At 25.0% G+C, this 19,093-nt stretch overlaps 1 protein-coding gene across 1 annotated transcript in view; it reads left to right on the forward strand.

The window, feature by feature from the left end:
• The window catches only part of LOC129614373 (protein toll), a 319,631-nt gene that overhangs the window by 185,817 nt on the left and 114,721 nt on the right, over positions 1-19,093 (forward strand). The window contains exon 4 of the mRNA XM_055528948.1: positions 3,005-3,193. The gene's annotated coding sequence lies outside the window, so the exon portion shown is untranslated. The remainder of the gene's footprint in view (positions 1-3,004; positions 3,194-19,093) is intronic.

Here is a 19,093-nt window from a genome sequence, read left to right on the forward strand (position 1 = left end):
GTAAGTATATATTTCGTATTTCAATTAAAAATAGAAATAATTTTTCATCTTTAACCTGGTACCATTGTACTTAATAACGTAATGAATACGAATTGCATTATTTCTTTCAGAATTGTATTTTTTCTTATTAGATTAAAAAAAATTTAAATTTTGTATAACAATTTCTTACCTTTCATATTTTCTATCAATAATCTCAAATGTAATAAAGGAAATAAAAACTTTCGAAAAATGATTATCAAAATATTATTAATAAATTTATTAATACTTTAATTATAATAATAATGATAACTATTCTACAATTCGTACCTTTAGCGAAATGAAAATGACTCTTCCGAATAACAAATAAGAGTTGAATTTCACCTTCATTTTTAAGAGAGTTCAATGGTAACAAAAACTTGTTCGCATATTATTGCTCATAATACAAAAATTTAACATTTCTAATATCATGTTACCTATTATTGACACAAGACATAGGTTTCTTATATTGTATTATAAAATAAATTTAATTATAAAAATTTAAACAATTGTTATATTGTCAACTTAATTTTTCACGCAGTTACAAAGAGTTAGTATCGTCGTTTTTGAAAGAGATCATTTGAAAATTTCACTTTTCATACTTGTCTATATGTGTGATACATTTTGAGTATTCTTTAAATCAACATAGCATGAAAATTATAAAAATCATTCTTGAATATATCGTAATGCCGTGTAATTATAAGAGTGCTCATAATATATGCAATTTTAAATTACACTCTTAGTCTTAAATAGATATTATATACTTAATTATAAAACGGTTCTTTGTTACACACCTGCTCTCTAATAAGAGATCTGTGAATATTATTATAGTAGAGTGTAATATGAATCCAATTTAAAATATAAACTTGCAATACTTATGTATATATTAAATAGTGTCCCAAAGCAAAATAGACTGTCATCATATTGAAATTATTTTGCATTCATTTTTGTCTTTATTTCATGGAAAAAGTTTCAAATTTACTCTTGAATGAATGAAAAATTACAAAGTTTTGGATTATATTACACTGAAATAATATACATATATATATGAAAACAATAAATAATATAAAAAATATAAAAATAATATAATATAAAAATATGAAAACAGAAACTTTCGAATTTGTTATACGATAATCCTTTTACATTTAATTTTATTGTCATTTAAACTTTCACTTTAACGTGGGAGGAAATTTGGTTTCTATATTAATATTTTCACATACATACATACACATATGTAAATAATTATATAAAAATATAAAATTGTTGGTGGATGAACTTTGTATACAATTAATAAGAGAGACTTTTACTTTTAATAATAAAATAATTTTTAGATGCTTTAGAAAATTCAAAATGGTAGGGGGGAGGGCGCTTTACTTTATTTTTTTAATTTTCCTTTTGCCTTTCCTTCTTGTATTTTTAAAGTTTATATTATTAAAATAATTGTGTGAACGTTACAAAAGTTCGTTATCTGACAAAATGTAATTAAAAATTAAACAGATTTATTTTTTATTTATGATTTTTAATTTTTTTATTTCACTAATGAAACTAAAATATACAAAAGTTCATAAAGCTTTTTGTTTTGCATTGCGCTTCATCTTGTTTTCATACCTTCAAAGTGCCATTGTGTTTTGTTGTTCAGAAAAAAAAAATCCAAATTAGAATAATTTACAATTTTAATCTCATTAAAATTGAGAATTCCCATGAAATTGCTTTCCTACGAGATGAATTGATTTCATAATTATTATTATATATGAAATAATATAATTAAATTAATTTATGAGAATTTTTTTAATGCATAATATTTTAATATTTTGCGATATAGGTAGGGTAAGGTGTGGATCGAAAGAAAAACAGAAACACCTTGTAAAACTAGATTTCTATAAAATTATTTTTAATTCCCAATTTTATTGTATGTATATACTCGTACTATAAGTATACATCTACAATTTAAAATATGTCTAAAGCAGTACATCACATCTATATATATGAGTACTAATGAAGTTGAACATATTATCATCACATCATATTCTAATTGTAATTAAAAATTTCTCTTTCTTATTTTATTGCAATAGAAGCATATTAAGGACAACATTACAGGGAGGTCGTTCGACCTGAGCAAAAAAAACTTAAAGTTAAGGGGCTTGCATAAAGCCAATACCGTTGTGTGGAAGTGAAATATAGCACACAAATCAGGCCAATTTTCCAATAGTGACCAGGTATTCATAAATAATTGCCTCAGAAAAATATGTTGTATTTTCTGATCAAGAAGAATTTTCAATTGTGGAATTGTGTGAGCTGGCAAGTGAAATGTCCGTAATCGCAAAGAAAAGAACAACAAGAAAATAGCGGTGACTAGGATATACGCTAAAGAGACCACAAGTTGGAATATTACGTCTAGTATTAGAATGGGACTCACAAAGAAAACCCAAAGTAGGAGTGTCGAAAATGACTGGGCGTAAAACAATAAAAACAAAAAAATATCGAAAGCAGTAAAGCATCTAGCAAACATCAGAGTGCGTTGAAAAGGCTATGTGCCCTACCCTTTCAAAGGAACGCGTTAACAAATCCCGTACAAAATTAGGAGCCTCAAAGTAGAGTCCAATTTGATTTTATTAAGTTCTTCTAAAGCATAATTTGAAGTTTTTATTCGCCGATAAATATAAATTTTAAGCTAAGATATTTTTCGTGAATTTTCTTAAAAAATAAACAATGGTACTTAATTGCTTGCCAATAGTAAAATTTATTCCAGTTATAAGGAAAACATTGTCTGAAAACAATTGAAACGTTTAAAGCATAGACAAAATCTCAAACGTTACCATTTCGACATGTTGCTAGGAAATTTCCTAAAATACTAGTTATTAAATTTCCTTTTTAAATCTCATGTCCATATTAAATTTTTTTACAATTTTCTTTTTCTACAAACATACTTACATGTATACATACTCTTAAATAAACTTAATAATCCTTTATTATATTATTTTACTTTTAGGAAAATAACCTGTAAACTTTTTAACATCAACAATAAAAGGAGTAAAAAAGTAAACAAAAGAAAATAAGAGAAAAATTCATCCTTAAACATTTTCTTTCGATAAGGATACAAAAATAAATCAATTTTGATGGCTATGTAGGCATTCACACTATAATCTATATACATGCAAACTGAAGGAGTAAATGACAGGTAAAAGGAAATTTTTATTTAAAGAATATTTTCAATTGATAAAAACAAAATGGACGAAAAAATCACATTTAATTTATATTAATCAAAAGAAATTGTGTTGAATGTTGTTAGAACCCTTTTCCTTTAAATATAAAAATCCGATTAATTTTGTGTTTCAAATTACGATTCGAATTACCTTTTCGGAAATGATAAACTTTTTATATCGGAAATTACCCGAGGGAACAATATCTAATTATTTGATTGGTTAGACATATTAATGATCTTAGATTTGTAATTGTCAATAAATTTGTAAACTCAATTGCATAAATTTAGGCGTGTATTGATTTTTTGTTTTAAAATTGAAATTTACTTTGAAAATTTTTGTTTGCAGTCACAAACTCATTTCCCAAAGTCAATTAGGTTCGTAATGCTTTTGTCAAATTTTTACATAATTGGCATATTCACTTTAATAATTTTGTCTAATTTTTATATCAAAATTTTTCGGAAATATTCGTAAAGACATCACCAAGTTAAAACGATCAACTCTATCTGCCAATGGAGGAATACTTTCAAAGAAATTGTTTATAAAATATTCATGTTCATATTTTTTTCTATAAATTTCATTGATTCCTTGTCGGTTATTCTAATTTTAGTAAAAGGATTGTAAAGGCGCGACTTGAATAGTAAAACATGACTATACCATTTCCCTTTTATAAACATTTGGTTTTTTTTTTGTTATTTTTATAAAAAATATTTTCTTTTTTTCTTGTAGCCTACTACAAAAATTTAACTATACACTTACCTGTATCCTGTATAGCTAAGCGTACATAAATTTACTTTCTCTATTTTGTTTACTTTCATGTAAATTATTTATTGGTGGAAAAACAAACCAAACTTTAAATTTGTTATTCGCCTTACATTTTTTTTTTGTAACTTTTTTAATATTCAAATTTAAGTTTTTTTTCCACCCAACTTTGGTTTCTATCATGAATGTAAGAGAGAAACACAATATTCCTAATCCATTTTAATTTAAATTCTAATAAATATACAAAAAAATGTATATAAACTATATAGAGAATTTGAAATTCCCTTGAATGCAAAAATGTTTCAATAATATGGTGTACATAGATATGTTAAGGCAGAAAGAAAAATTGGGAGAAAAATACGGGAAAAGTAAGAGAAAATTCAGAACTAGATCACAAAGTATGCAGTGAAAAATTCATTTACTAAACTATTTTTTTATTTCTCTATACATAAAATATTTAAATAATTTTATTTTCATGTATCTCTTCTTCGTGTAAAATTTTTTCAAGATTATTTGCTTCTGTATTAAAGCTTATACAAAAGCAATTCTAAGACAGCCTTCACAACCAACAAAAATTTTTCCACAATTCTTCACCTCTTACCTATATATTTATTTTAAGTTGTATGAAAATTTAATATCAAACGTTTTCGTATTAAAAATTCTAAAACTGCATATTATTATTTTTCTACTGCTTGCATTTTAATATATGAATATTGAATATATGAATTAATAAACAAGGGCTGTTAAGTGTTATACCAGAAAACCAAAAATCGTAATTCATAACGTGATTATATTTTGGTTTAATAAATTTTAACATTTAGTCTGCAATTGATTTTTTAGAATATAATTACATTGTAACTCATTTTCTCCAATACCCTGATTATAGATGCTCCCTTACAATTACTTTTAATACAGTCTGCTTTAAATTGTAGTTTAAATTGAAATCACAAAAGGACCATTTTATTATAATAGATAAAATTCCATACAATTAAAATGGTTTACAATAATTGATTTCTATATAAGTGAGAATATAAGAATATATAACCATCAATCATTTACCTTATACATCAATCAATCGTAGAAATAAAATATTAAGTAAATTACAAATACATCGAACCATAAACTAATTATTTCCAGTTCAATGAACTTTTAAATTTGTTTTTCAATCCAATTAAATGAAGTTGAGTATTAAATTATATTTGTGTATATGTGTATTTAGTACATATAGAATTCAACAATAAAAAAATTTCAAATTCTTCATGTTAGAATTGAAAAATTTTATAAAATTTTTGAATATTTTAAGAAAAAAATGTTTGACATTATCATAAATGAAAATGATTTTCCATACTTCATTCAATTTTAAATGAAAAAAAAGAAAAGAAATTAACATTTATCACTTCCTAATAAAATTAAAATTAAATTATTCAAAATTCAAATGAATTCATGTTAGAAATTCGATTTTTCTCCGTTTCCCCATCCCCCAACTTTTTAAACTTGCAAAATTCTTATGACCTTAATAACAAATACGTAGTCTTTATTATAGAATTCTGTATTCTGTATGAATGTATATAATGTTATACTTTTCAAAAAATATAACCAGTATAATACGAGTATATGAAAAGTTAGTTAAAATTTATTCAAGAGTTTACTCTTATTGCTTTTGTAAACTGTATAGTTTTTGTAAACTATTGAAAAAGAAAATCTAAACCATGAATGTAATATGTATGTAGGTAGGTATGTGTAGAAATTTATAGTAATTTGATTAATGCTGCATGTACACGTTTTTTTATGCAGTTATTAATAGGGTTATGTGGGGTAAATATAAATGGTTGTCGATTTATAAACCCATTCGATTAAAACTAAATTTATTCCAGAATTGTCATTTATTTATCAATAAAAATAAGTGTTGGCAAATTATTGGTTCATTTTCAATTCCAAAAAAAAAAAATGCAGTTAAAGAAAAACAAAAATAATTTTTAAAGTTTTCAAAAATTCATTCCTCAATTTTCCTGAAATCGTTTATTTTGCTCTAAAACATTTTTTTAAAAATTTAAATCCTTGGTTTTAATTTGTGGAGGTCGTCAAGTCTGATAAACAGAATACTTAAAGTAATTACTTGTCGGTCGTTGCGTGAAAATGCTAGGTATATGGCTCCAATGTATATTAATTTGTTAATAAGAACGTCTAGTGTGGCTAGTTTTACTAGCTTAATACTTATTTATTTTTATAATACTTATATTTATTCAACAATAACTATGTCTAATAATAAAATATTTGTATAACATTATCAACAGAATTTAGAGCTGTTTAAAGTTCGAATTTTTAACTTAACCTTTATCGGAAAAAATACTTACCTCATTCAATTTTATTTGAGGTATTTAAAAAAAAACGTATGGTTTTTTAAAATTTTCTATATCAAGGGAATATAACGAAATCTCGCCATTTCAAATAATTTTTAATGTAATAATAAAAAAGCTGAAAATTAAAAATTTAACATATTTTTATTTTAAACGAGAAAAAATTGAGTTCATCGTGTTAACCCTGTGATACCAGTACGAGTTTGTTATTCTAATTTATGCAAAATTTCTGTGTATTGTGTTTTCAATATTTTCTAAGATATGGCCAAACTGCTATTGAAGTTATATGGCAGCTACCAGAAAGGGACAAGCAATTTCAACGACTTTTATCAAACATATTGGCCCTACAAATATATTTACTTGTGCGAAATTTTAATACCAAAGCTCTTATAGTTTCTAAGATATAGTCAAATAAATTTTGAAGTTGTAAAATTACTCGAACCAGTAATTTTTGAGTTATCGTTGAGGCGGACGGACAAACAAAGCTAAATCGACTCAGAATTCGACACTGATCAAAAATATACACTTGAGTCTATATCTCAGACCACTATTTCTTAGCGTTACAAACGGTAAGGCAAATTTAATATACCCTTCGAACAAACTTCAATTTTTCCCCCCAATTACCTATACTTGTATAACACTATTAATATTCATTTTACAAATACTTTCAAATTAACACACGTGTACGAGTATAACTTGCAGAAATAAATTATTCTTAAAATTATTATTGCAAAACTGTTTTTTTCTTTTTCTTTCTTTTTATATTTTACACCTCAAGTCTAAAACTTTTCAAGTTAAATAAACTTTTTATTTAAGGTTACGAGTATATAATCATGATTTTTTATTCAATTGGAAAAAAAATGAATAAAATGAATAAAATTATAAAAAATAAAATTTATAAAAATTCATAAAAAAAAATTTTCAAGGTTTTTCAAATAACCAATTTTTACAAAATTGCAAACTTTCATTGCGTTAACAAATCCAATTATTGAAGTGCAAATATATAGAATACCATGTAGAGAAAACTATTATAATTTCACATTCCTACTGGAAGTTTTGCATATTAATAAGGTTATTCTCATACCATATAGTGATAATGAAGGTTTCAAGAAGAAATTTCTTTCTTGTTATTCTTTTAAATTTTAATTATCTTAATTAAAATATACTTGATATTGAATTTTTCATTTTGATATACATATATAATATAGGCATAATGGTTTTGATAAAAATGCAATTTATAAATTAAATTTAACTTTTATAATTTAATATACATAAATATAAACATATTATATAATTTATTTAAATATATTTTTGTAAAATAAAATATTTTCAAATTTTAATTTTCATTTATTTTACACAAAGTCGTATACGAATAAGACCAAATCTGTTATACAATAATTTATACATAGCCATAGCACTATATACAATTATTATATTGTGTGAAAAACAATAGCTTTTATAATTATATTACATAATTGTACATAAATATTCCATACATACACATTTATTTATGAACATATATATATAACAATTTAACATGCAGATGTAAAACTCTTTTTGCCCAAAAAATTTATTTTAGAAAAATGTTTTGTTATATAAAAATATTTTAAATATTCTCTTTTCAATTAGAATTTTAATAATGGTAATAAGAAAATTTTTATGGTATTCTTTATCTGTACTATATGTATATAAAAAGTAAATGATTTTTGAAAAATATTTGATTATATCTAGAAAATTTAATGAAAGTAAAGAATATGATTCTTCCTTAAATTGCATATTACGTACATATGTATGTATGTTATGCTGATCAGAAAAAAAGTTTAAATTAATATTATTTAAAATGCATATTATTATCTTTGTGTGTTTTAACATGTTATGTATATTCATTTAAAAATTTTGTTATACACATATATTTTAATGTAAAAGTAGAGAAAACAAAATCTCATCCTTTAACCAATAAACATTTCTAATAAATATTTATGATGTGAATTTGAATCTGTTTTAAACAATTTATTATGTACATATATATATCGAAGACAAAACTGTTATATCACGTAAGTACCAATCTCTAACATTCTATTTACGTGGTATTACAGTTTTTGCGGTCATATTTATTTTACTCCAAATTTTAAAATATATTTTCTTGACCATAAGTTAATTCAGATAAGTCGGCAAACTCTTTTCTAATAGACTCTTTCGATTCTGTTACTGCAAATATCGTATTAGGAAAATAATTTTGTGTCGTTTACGAGAACTTTCATCGTAAATATTGGTATTTTTTTTAATAACATATTTATTATATTCAAAATGTCGGTAATAAGAGAGAAAATTTATAACTATTTATTGAATTTTAGCAGGAGCAAATAGAATTATTTCGATAAGAATTTAATTTTAGACCCATTTTTAAGAAGCCAATAAATTAAAATTTAATTTTTGGAAAGAATGCAATATTTTCGCATTTCTCCACATAATATCGGAACTATTTGAGATTCACAACCATTAAAAACTAAATTTCTAGGAAGGAATAAATCTGAAGGAGCTTCCATTACTTCTTATCATTTGAAATGGTACAGCATTTATAATAAAGCAAATTGTTAATATTATTAAAAAATTTTTTGGCCACAAAAAAAAAATTTAGAGCCAATAACAAAATTTTGTTTTAGATTTGATTTAGCAAGGTATTTGATGTATTCTGAACATACAAACATACTCATAATATGCACAGATATTCATTCGGGTGCGAATATAATATATAATATGCATATACGTATGTAACATATATGTTTATAAATCTACTATATTATGTTTGCTTGCAACTACATTTATGTAGTAGTAGTCTATAGACCACAACCGAATAATAAATTTTAATTTTTTAAATTAAATATAAAAATTTTGTTATTTAAAAAAGTATTTAAATTTAATACGTCTATGTTTATATGAATGTATATATGCAAAATATGTAAATAAAATGTAAATAATGTAAAATATTCAATTTATGATTTTACAATTTCATTAAAGTGTTACATAAAAATAGAGAAGTTCCTATATTAGTCCCATTCTTTATAATTTCTGAGAGGGTTGAAAATTAAGACAAAGATTTTGTTTTAGTATTTGCTTCCTATGCAATCCATATAGAGCATAGTTTGTTTTTTACTTTCTATGGAAGCCCGTTTGGATATATAAAATTTCAGTGTGCTCTCAAATTATTTAGAATTTTTGTAAACAGAGGCCCAAAAATACACTAGTAGTCGTAAAAGATCAAAATCAATCTATATAAAAAAATTTATTTTTAATTGTGTTTCAAATTTGGCAATATTATAGGGCTCTTCAATAAAGGTGCATATAATTAGAGATTGAATTTTCTTCAATTTTTAATTAATTTTAATTTTGTAAACACCATAAAAATATTCAAATACATTTTAATTAAATATTGTTCTGGCTCGTTACAATAAGTTCACAATAAAATTTTACTATTATATTGGTTCATACTAAAAATCGATCTGATAAAATATAAAACCGAAATCTTTTATTATTTTAGGAAAATTATAAAAGGTTTTACAAAATTTAAAAATATATTAAATATAGAAATAAAATATTTTTACATAGAAATATTTAAGAGTCGAAATTCTACTAAAGCTTCTCGCATATTTAAAATGAATTTCTTTAAAACCACAAGAAAAAAACTTTTCAGAATATATGCATAACACGAAATGAAAAAGGATCTATATAATCCATTATGGTGTCGTACAGCGCTGCCAATAGTAAAGATTTATCTTCAAAATTAAGATTTTTTTAATGCTGCTGATGCTTTTCAAAATCGGAATTTTTTACACTTCTTTGAATATTTTCTAAAATTAACGAAAATCACTACTTCAACATGCAACGCTACTTCCATAACTTGGCGCAATAACTAAATGCGCTTACAGCTTATAACATCATATGTTATTGTGGATGTAATTACTTTTGATGTCTGATTTGGTTTCAATTGAAATCGTGATATTTTGGCTTCCTATACTTTTTTCAATTTAACTTTAATTGAAAATCTCGAAGAGTTGGTGAAGATTTTTTTTAATCGAAGATTTTATTTAAAAAAAAATAAAGATATTTGGGTTTATCTTTTTGGCAGAACTGGCGTCATATATCAATGTTTATGTACATATATATGTATATATATATATATATATATATATAGCGTTTTAATAGAAAAACCACAATGAATTTCTTTGTAATAGCATTTTGTCTACAATATTTCACACATATTCGTACACACTTGGTTTCATACATATGTGATATATACACGAATAAAATGAAATTAAAAACGAAATTTTTTTAATTAAAGGTTCTTGCAACAGCCATATGGAAGTAGGTTTCTATAATTGTGAAAAAATAATTATATATATATATTAAAATCGTTGGTTTCAAAAAAAAAAAAACAAATCTACCATTTTTTTTTTAATTATAAATGCAAAAAATTTTTTAAATTAACTTAAAATACAACTCCATTGGTAAAAATAATATGAATTTTTTTTTTTTTTGATTCAAATGAAGAATGAATAACAAAAAGTGTAATTTCCCTCCTGAAATGAATAACACTAACTGCTAGCGTTGTTGATTTTTTTTTTTAGAGAGATTGTAATTATAAAATTGTAATTCATTCATTTATTTTGTTAATAAAAATTCTTATTTGAATTTAAAATTTCTTAAGGGGTTGGAAAAACAATGTTTTTTTTTTTTTGTTTTAACTTTTTTTTTTTTTTATTTACCACATTTAATAAAGTCTTAGTCTATCTTAACCTAGAATAAAGTTAACAAAAACAAGGTTTATTTCTATATTTTTTTTAACATTTAAAATGTAAAAATTTTTTTTGTTAAATTATTAATAAAATTTCATTTGGTTAATTATTAATCTTTTTTTAATTAATTTCCTTTTTTAAAGGATTCTAAAAAAACATAATTCACATTGAAAATGGGTTTGAAAAAACAATGTATAGAATCTTTTTTAAGATAAAATTACTTAACCTAACTTAACCTAACTTAGCCTATAGTTACAACTAACATTAGTTAGAAACTAATTAATTCAATTTCTCTTCGACAACACTCGTTATGACTCCTCTAACCACCAATATCTTCGGGTGATTAATGCATCCCTATCAGGTATACTCATATCATACTTCAAATTTTCTCCGTTAATATTCGCCGGGTCATAATCAATTATTTTACATGTAGCCCGTCTTCTATAGTGATATAGAATAGGGACATGCATTTGGTTTTGTATAAAACCATATCTATCCAAGTAGATAAAGTACTCAGGGGGAATAAATCCTGTGAGCAGCGTCTTTTTAATGTATTCTTCATTGTGGTAGAATATATGTGATATTAAACCATTCTCTGAAGTATTTAATGCTCTCTCATAATGCTTACGAATTAGTTTTATCATAAAACTATCGATTCTGTTTATGTTTGACACTTCGTACAAATATTTATTGGAGTAAAAATGTTTGTACTCAGTCTCCGGCTTTTTTGATTTGTTTATACATACTCTTATGCACTTTCTCTCAAATACCCTGAACTTTTCCATTAAGCTAGCGCTTATATTGTACCATATAGGAATACCATATGTCAACGTCGGTCTAACCAGGGTTTGATATGCTATTACTTTTACCCTTGTACTAACAAATTTATTGTAAAATAAGCGTTTGCATGCGAAAAATGCTTTATTACCATTTTGCAAGGTTCTTTTTACATGTTCTATATATTTTAGATTTCTCTGTAAATAAACACCCAGATATTTTACAGTTTCTTTATTATTTATTGTTACATTATTTACATCCTTTATTTTGAATTTTTTCCAGTTAGTTTTTAGGTTGTAATTCAAATGATTATACATATCACGAAAGAGTATTGTTTGGCATTTTGTGAAATTTATTTTTAACAACCATATTTTGCAGTAATCTTTTATTATATTAATCATTTTTTGTGTTTCTAGTTGTATTTTTTCTACTCTGTCATTAGCTGAATATATTATAATGTCATCAGCAAAAGCAATTGTGAAATTAGAACCTTTTAATCTGTTAAGCATATTTAATAATTCTAATATATATAAAGAAAACAAAATCGGGGAATTAACAGCACCTTGTTGTAGTCCATTAGGTATTTTTTTAACATTACCAACAATTACTTCATTATTTGATGTAACATAGAATTTATTGTTGCTTATCATACTGTGTACTAGATTAACCAAATGTTGGGGGAATTTTAAATTCAGAAGTTTCATTATTAATCCGTCGATCCAAACTGAGTTAAAAGCCTTTTCAATGTCCACGAGGCAAGCTCCTATCGCAGAACCATTGTTTATATACCAACATATATCAGAAGTTAACTTCGTAATCGCATGTATCGTACTGTGTTTATGTCTAAAACCAAATTGATTTTCAGGCATAATGTCATTTTCGCGAATAAAGTTACTAATTTTGTCATTGATTAAAACTTCGTATGTTTTACTTATACTTGGTAGTAAGCTAATAGGGCGATAGTTGTTAGGATCTGTTGGATCTTTGCCTGGTTTTTTTATTATTATTACTCTAGTTGTTTTCCATGAATTTGGGAAATATGAGTGATTAAGTGCGTTATTGAACAGAATCACGTATTTATTTATAATTTTGTCGCTCAAGTTTTTTATTATTATATTAGGGACACCATTCATTCCAAATGAAGTTTTATTTTTAAGATTTTTAATTATGTTTTTAAGTTCATTAAAATTTGTAAAATAGCTATTTATTTCCCTCTGTTCAGAAGCTTTATTATTTTCATTGAAATTCGTGAGAGTAATGTTATTTGCAGTTCTTGCTTCATTACGATTGTTGAATTCGCCAATTATATTTTTTATTCTATTATGCAAATTGTCGTTAGGTACTGTAGTTGTGTGTGTATTTTCGATGAATGAACCTAATAAGTTATATATATCCTTTTGATTTTTAAGAATGTATTTATTGTCGTTAGTTTTTTTAAGTTTTGTGTAGTCGAAATCGTTTGATAATAGCAATGTTTGTGAATCTACATGTAATTGATTAATATTTGAGTAGTGTTTTGGTTTAAATATTTTATTGATTTCTGCAAACATAGAGGATTTTTTTGGAGATATTTTACTAATTCTGTTTTGCCAATATTTATTAATTTCATTTTTCAGTTGTTCCCTTATTAAAATGTTAACATTATTTAACAAGCTTTTCATAAGCTGTATTTGTTGCGAAGAAAAATTTAAATTTTGTTTTTTGATTTTGTGGATGTCGTTCATTAAAGTGCTTTTCTTTTTTAAAAGCCTTTTTAAGGTTGCAGAATAAAATTTTCTCATATTATTATTAATTTGCATTTTTGGTACCACTTCATCAATTGTTTTTTTTGTTATATTATCAAGTTTTTCTATATGATAATCAATACTTTTCGTGCTTAGGTTGCAATTATCGAAAATCTTATTAATATCATTTGAATATTGTAATTCAAAATTTATATCCAAATTTTTTTTGAACTTTTTCCAATTAGTACATTTGAACATAAAGTTGTTATTGTCTGGCAATTCTCTTAAAAACATTTCATTATTAGGTACAGAAAATTCTATTTTAATAGCATTGTGGTCACTATCATATGGTATTGTAAGTAATTTGTTGCCAGCATCGTGGTATTTTATATTTAGCCTTATATCAGTGAATACTAAGTCAATATATGCGTCAGAACGTGTGGATGTTGGTCCATCAGTTTTATGTACCATTAATTTATATGGAATACATTTATTTTGTATCCAATTATTTAACTGTACACCTCTTGCGTCATTATATGTATTGCACCAGTTGCGATGCTTGGCATTAAAATCACCACCAATTATAAAAAAATTATTATTGTTAGCAAGATTCAGCGTTTTAAAAATTTTATCAAATTCATCAATAAAATTACTCGAACTTCGGATTGGTGCATAGATGGAGATAATGAATAATTTTTTATTTCTCCCTAATTCGGCATATATTATACACGGTTCAATACATGTGAACTCATCAAAAACTTCGCTCCTAAATATTTTGTATGACAGATTTTTTTTTATGCATATGGCAACTCCACCACCGGTAATAAGACATTGTCGATCACGTCTGATCATGTCATAATTGTCAATTACTAAATTGTTGTTTTCATTTAGTTTTGTCTCGCTCAAACATATGAAATCAGGTGCAGTATTGTCAAGAAAGTGCATAAAAGAAAGTTTTTTGTTGTTGGATATTAAAGAATTTACATTAATTGATATCAGACTGTAATAATTATTGTTTATATTAGTTATATTGTTGGTTAGGTGTCATTTCGAGTATATTGCAAAAAAAACTAATTTTTTCAGAATGTTCTTTAAGTTGTTTTTCAATATTGTTAAATTTAGAGTGAAATATTAATAAAGTGTTTTTTATATCTAGTAATATATTAATATTTGAATCCGTGTTGTTAGAATTATTAATATTTAACAAATTATCTTTGTGGTGATCAACATTATTAGATTTACTACAATTATTTTTAATTACATTTGCAAATGAAATATTTTTGTTAATAAAGTTTTGTGACAAATTATATTTACTTACGATTTTTTGCTTCATATTTTTTATTGCATTTTCTCGGGATTCAATTTGTTTTTTGTATGCCGGACAGCCTTTGTAGGATGCTGGATGACCGTATTTCTGACAACTAATGCAAAATAGTTTTTCTCTTGGGTCTTCTGGAGTTATTGTGCATTGCCCATTTGGATGATTTTTTCCGCATTTCACACATCGGAATTGCATGGAGCAGTTGGCGGCTGAGTGTGAAAATCGTTGACATCTGGTGCATTGTAAAATATTTTGTTTGTATATTTTTTCCCAGCGTACCATTTGGTGATCAAGGCCACGTATTTTTTCTATTTCACCAAGCAGGCTTCCTGGCGCAGCTTGTACTATATAATATGGCAATTTTATTTCGTTTTTTAAGGAATATTTTGTAGTTAGCCGTGCTACTTTCTCGAACCTTGTGTTTTCAGTTTCATAATTTTTCAGGAGCTGTAATATTTCTTCTGGAGTGTACGAATTATTCAAACCTTTTAATATATATGTGATTTTCTTCTCTTTTTTCGGAGTGAATGTATAGTGGTCAATGCTGGCTTCTTGAAGTAATCCGCGTGCCTTGTTGAAATCTTCAATATTGTATGTAAACACTGTAGCATGTGTATCATTGTGTTCTTTAACAAGGAAATTATTTATATTCAATTTATTTTTAATTAAATTTTTCAATTTCTTTATATCAGTATTAAATAGATTGATGGGTGGCATTTTTTTGGTGATCTTGTTTTCTTTTTTTGCTGAAGATACCTCAGGTGACATCTCTGATTGAGTGTGTTGAGCTTTTTTCTTTTCTTTGCTTATTTTGATAGGCTTTTTTAGGTTATAAGGATCAATTTCATTATTTAATTCTTCAATGCTCTCTAAATCATCTAGATCGTTATCTTCGTTACATAAATCCATTAAAGGTGAGTAACGATTTCCCCTTTCTTCGTCATTTTGTTTTGATGTTGATGGCAAAAATTTTTGTAGTAATTTTTTTAATTCCTCATTTTCTTTTTTAAGTTTATCCAATTCTTTTTTCAAAACATTTTCCTCCAAACGATTTTCAAATGCTTTACGTTTTTTGGCTTCTATTTCGTTTTTGTCGAGCAAATCACACAGCTTTTCATTAATTGAATCCTTTAATAGCGCTTTTTTCTTTTCTTTTTTTGATGGCATGATTGCTTAAAGGATGCAATCAGCACCATTAAATTTGGCTAATAAGTATTTATGTACCACGTTTTTTTTTCTTTGTGAATAGTAAAGACACAAGAAAAAAAATTAATGATAGTTTTACAGTTTTCCTTGTTTTTATTCACTGTTTCAAAAAATTTTTTTACTTTTTTTAATAGCTAACTTTAAATACACGTCTGAAGAGTATGAAAGTCAACATGAGAATGGAAAAACAATGTTAATTATAAAACGAATCATATAATCATATAAAATTGCATACATTTAGGATGTAATCATTTGGAATGATAATAAAAATTTTTTATTTTAACACCAACCGTATTCATAATTACAAAGAAGAGTTATTTAACTTTAAATTAAGAAAAATAAAATATTAAAATAAAAATATAGAAAAAAATGTAAAATTCAGGGAGTTCGTGTATAATTTATATTATAACGTATGTAAGGATATAGTTCAGCATTTATAGTTTAATATTATACGACGGAATAGTAATGTTGGAGCAACACATTTTTCTACACTGTAGAGATGTGCAGCCAGAAGACAAGAATAATTATTATGACCTCACTTTTATATAGTGGTGTTCCTAATAAAAAAATATTGAAGGTTTTTAGCAAAATGCTCTAAAAACAACTAAAGTAAAATAAAAAATTTCAGAGTGGAAGCATTTTAATTTAGACATAATATAAAAATCTATGCTCTATATGGAGTGTATAGGTCTATTTCAAATAAAAACGAAATATTAAGCTCCGTTTGGAATTAAAGTAGTCAAAAATTCGATTAACATTACTTTGGAAACAATAGAATTTTGAAATTACTAATAAACTTGGATCACTTTCAAAATAACACCATCCATGTAGAGAGGATGGTGTTATTTAATACAGGATGACTTTGTGTTACGCAACTTCGAAGTTATTAACATCTATTTATATGAAAGAAAAATCTAGGACCGATTTTTTTCAACAGGTTGTAGCTCGAAAGCAAGTATATCTGCACCTCACCCTTCACTTCCTTACCTATACAATTCTTTGCTGCATATTTATTAAAGAATCTTGCCTGAAATTATTTGCAAAATTATGTGAAACATTCTGTATTTGCAAGGGTGTTCGCTATACCGATCTACTAATATATATTGGAATGTATGTGTTAAGGAAAGCAAATCTTCTCTCTATCGGTTTAAGAGTTGATTCCGGTTATTTGACTGCCTTTATTGAAAGTAGAGTATGACTTTGGCTGTGTTACGCTTTAACGGAGATTTTCGAGATTTTTTACCCCAATATAGATTACTTAAGTTTCGCGCTTTCTATGAACGCAACCCGTCCAATTACAACAGAACTAACATGTGTTCCATGAAATTATCCACTTAATTTAATTTTTATAAAATTAATCCCTTTTAAATGGCATGAACACCATCAATTGTACATCAGGATTTTTCGCATATGTTTCTTAATTTTCTGCCAACTCTTTTATAAAAATCATTTTACATAAGTTTATCACTTCAAATCTTAATGCCGAAGCTTGTTTGAGTACTGATACGACTAGATCACATTTAACAAAAAATATTTATCCTATTTAACGTATACGTTATCTTACGACAATAATAAAATAAAATTAACTTTAAAATTAAAATAAAAACTTTTATCTTCCGATTATAAAAAAATTAAAGTTTAATATACACGGCCGTGTGCAAAATATTACGTAAATATTAAAATATTTACGAAATCATTTTTAATTATAAATTATTAATTAAAATAATGTAAAAAATTTCACGAAATATAATTAGTTGTAATAATTAAAAAAAACAAAAAATGAAGAGAAGGACGACGAAATTTACATAAAAATAATTTCCATAATTAATGTAAAACAAATATGTACAAATTTGTTTTAAAATTACAAAGCATTCGATTAAAACGAAATGAATGTACTCTTTAATGTTATACAGGACTTTCATTACAAATTCACACACACAACACACATACATTCGTATTGTTTCATTCATTTTTTTTTTTACAAATTAACTTAATATACATGGAAAATTTTTTTATATTTTTAACTTAATTAATTTTCACCTCTCATATCGTTTTCTCTTTAAAAAAAATTTTTCTTGTTGCTTTATTACGCAATTTTGCATGATTCCTTCAATAGTAATTACTCAAAAATCAGAAAAATGAACGCAAAATTATATAACGAAAATAATTATAATTACATAGGCGGATTTTTGTACTATGTATAACAATTGGAAGATCAAATGAATTTAAAATTTAATTTTACCCTTTTACCATAAAGAAAACCTTTACCGTATATATAGCCTTTGTGTTACTATGGTATTATTAAAATATCTGCATGGTTTTTCATTTTTCGAAAAAAAATTTTTAATATAATTGTAATTAATAAATATTTTTTTTTTCCAAATAAAATAATGCGAATTACAAGCACGCATATAGGTTAACTATTGTCGAATTGTACAGAATGACATGGACTTTCAATATACATTGCTTTTCCAGTAATAAGTAATTAATAAATTTTATAAGTAATAAGTAATTATTATACTGAAAATTTTTACTTACACTATAAAATATTTTATTTTTAATACAACTGCAATATTGAATATATGGAAAAAAAAAATTCGAAATTACTTTTCGAAATTAATTACGAAATTCGAAATTAATTCCGAAATTCGAAATTAAAAAGAATAATTTAATTTTAAATATTTATATTAAATAAGCAAACTGGTAATAAGGTCTGATGAATTTTGTGCCTGTAATTTATTGTTATAGAACAACATAACTTGAAAACTTGAACACGTCGAAAATTTGAATACGTAGCTATGCTATTTTTTTGAGTGACAAGCCACATACGAATAATAAGATTAAGGGTTATAAGGTACTGAATACATGAATAAGAGAATCAATTTAAAATTTTATTAATTGTAGCAAATTTGATCTGGAAATTTTTCAAATCCTAGAC

The sequence above is a fragment of the Condylostylus longicornis genome, unplaced genomic scaffold, assembly GCF_029603195.1.
Source record: "Condylostylus longicornis isolate FDR11 unplaced genomic scaffold, ASM2960319v2 ptg000107l, whole genome shotgun sequence".
NCBI lineage: Eukaryota > Metazoa > Arthropoda > Insecta > Diptera > Dolichopodidae > Condylostylus > Condylostylus longicornis.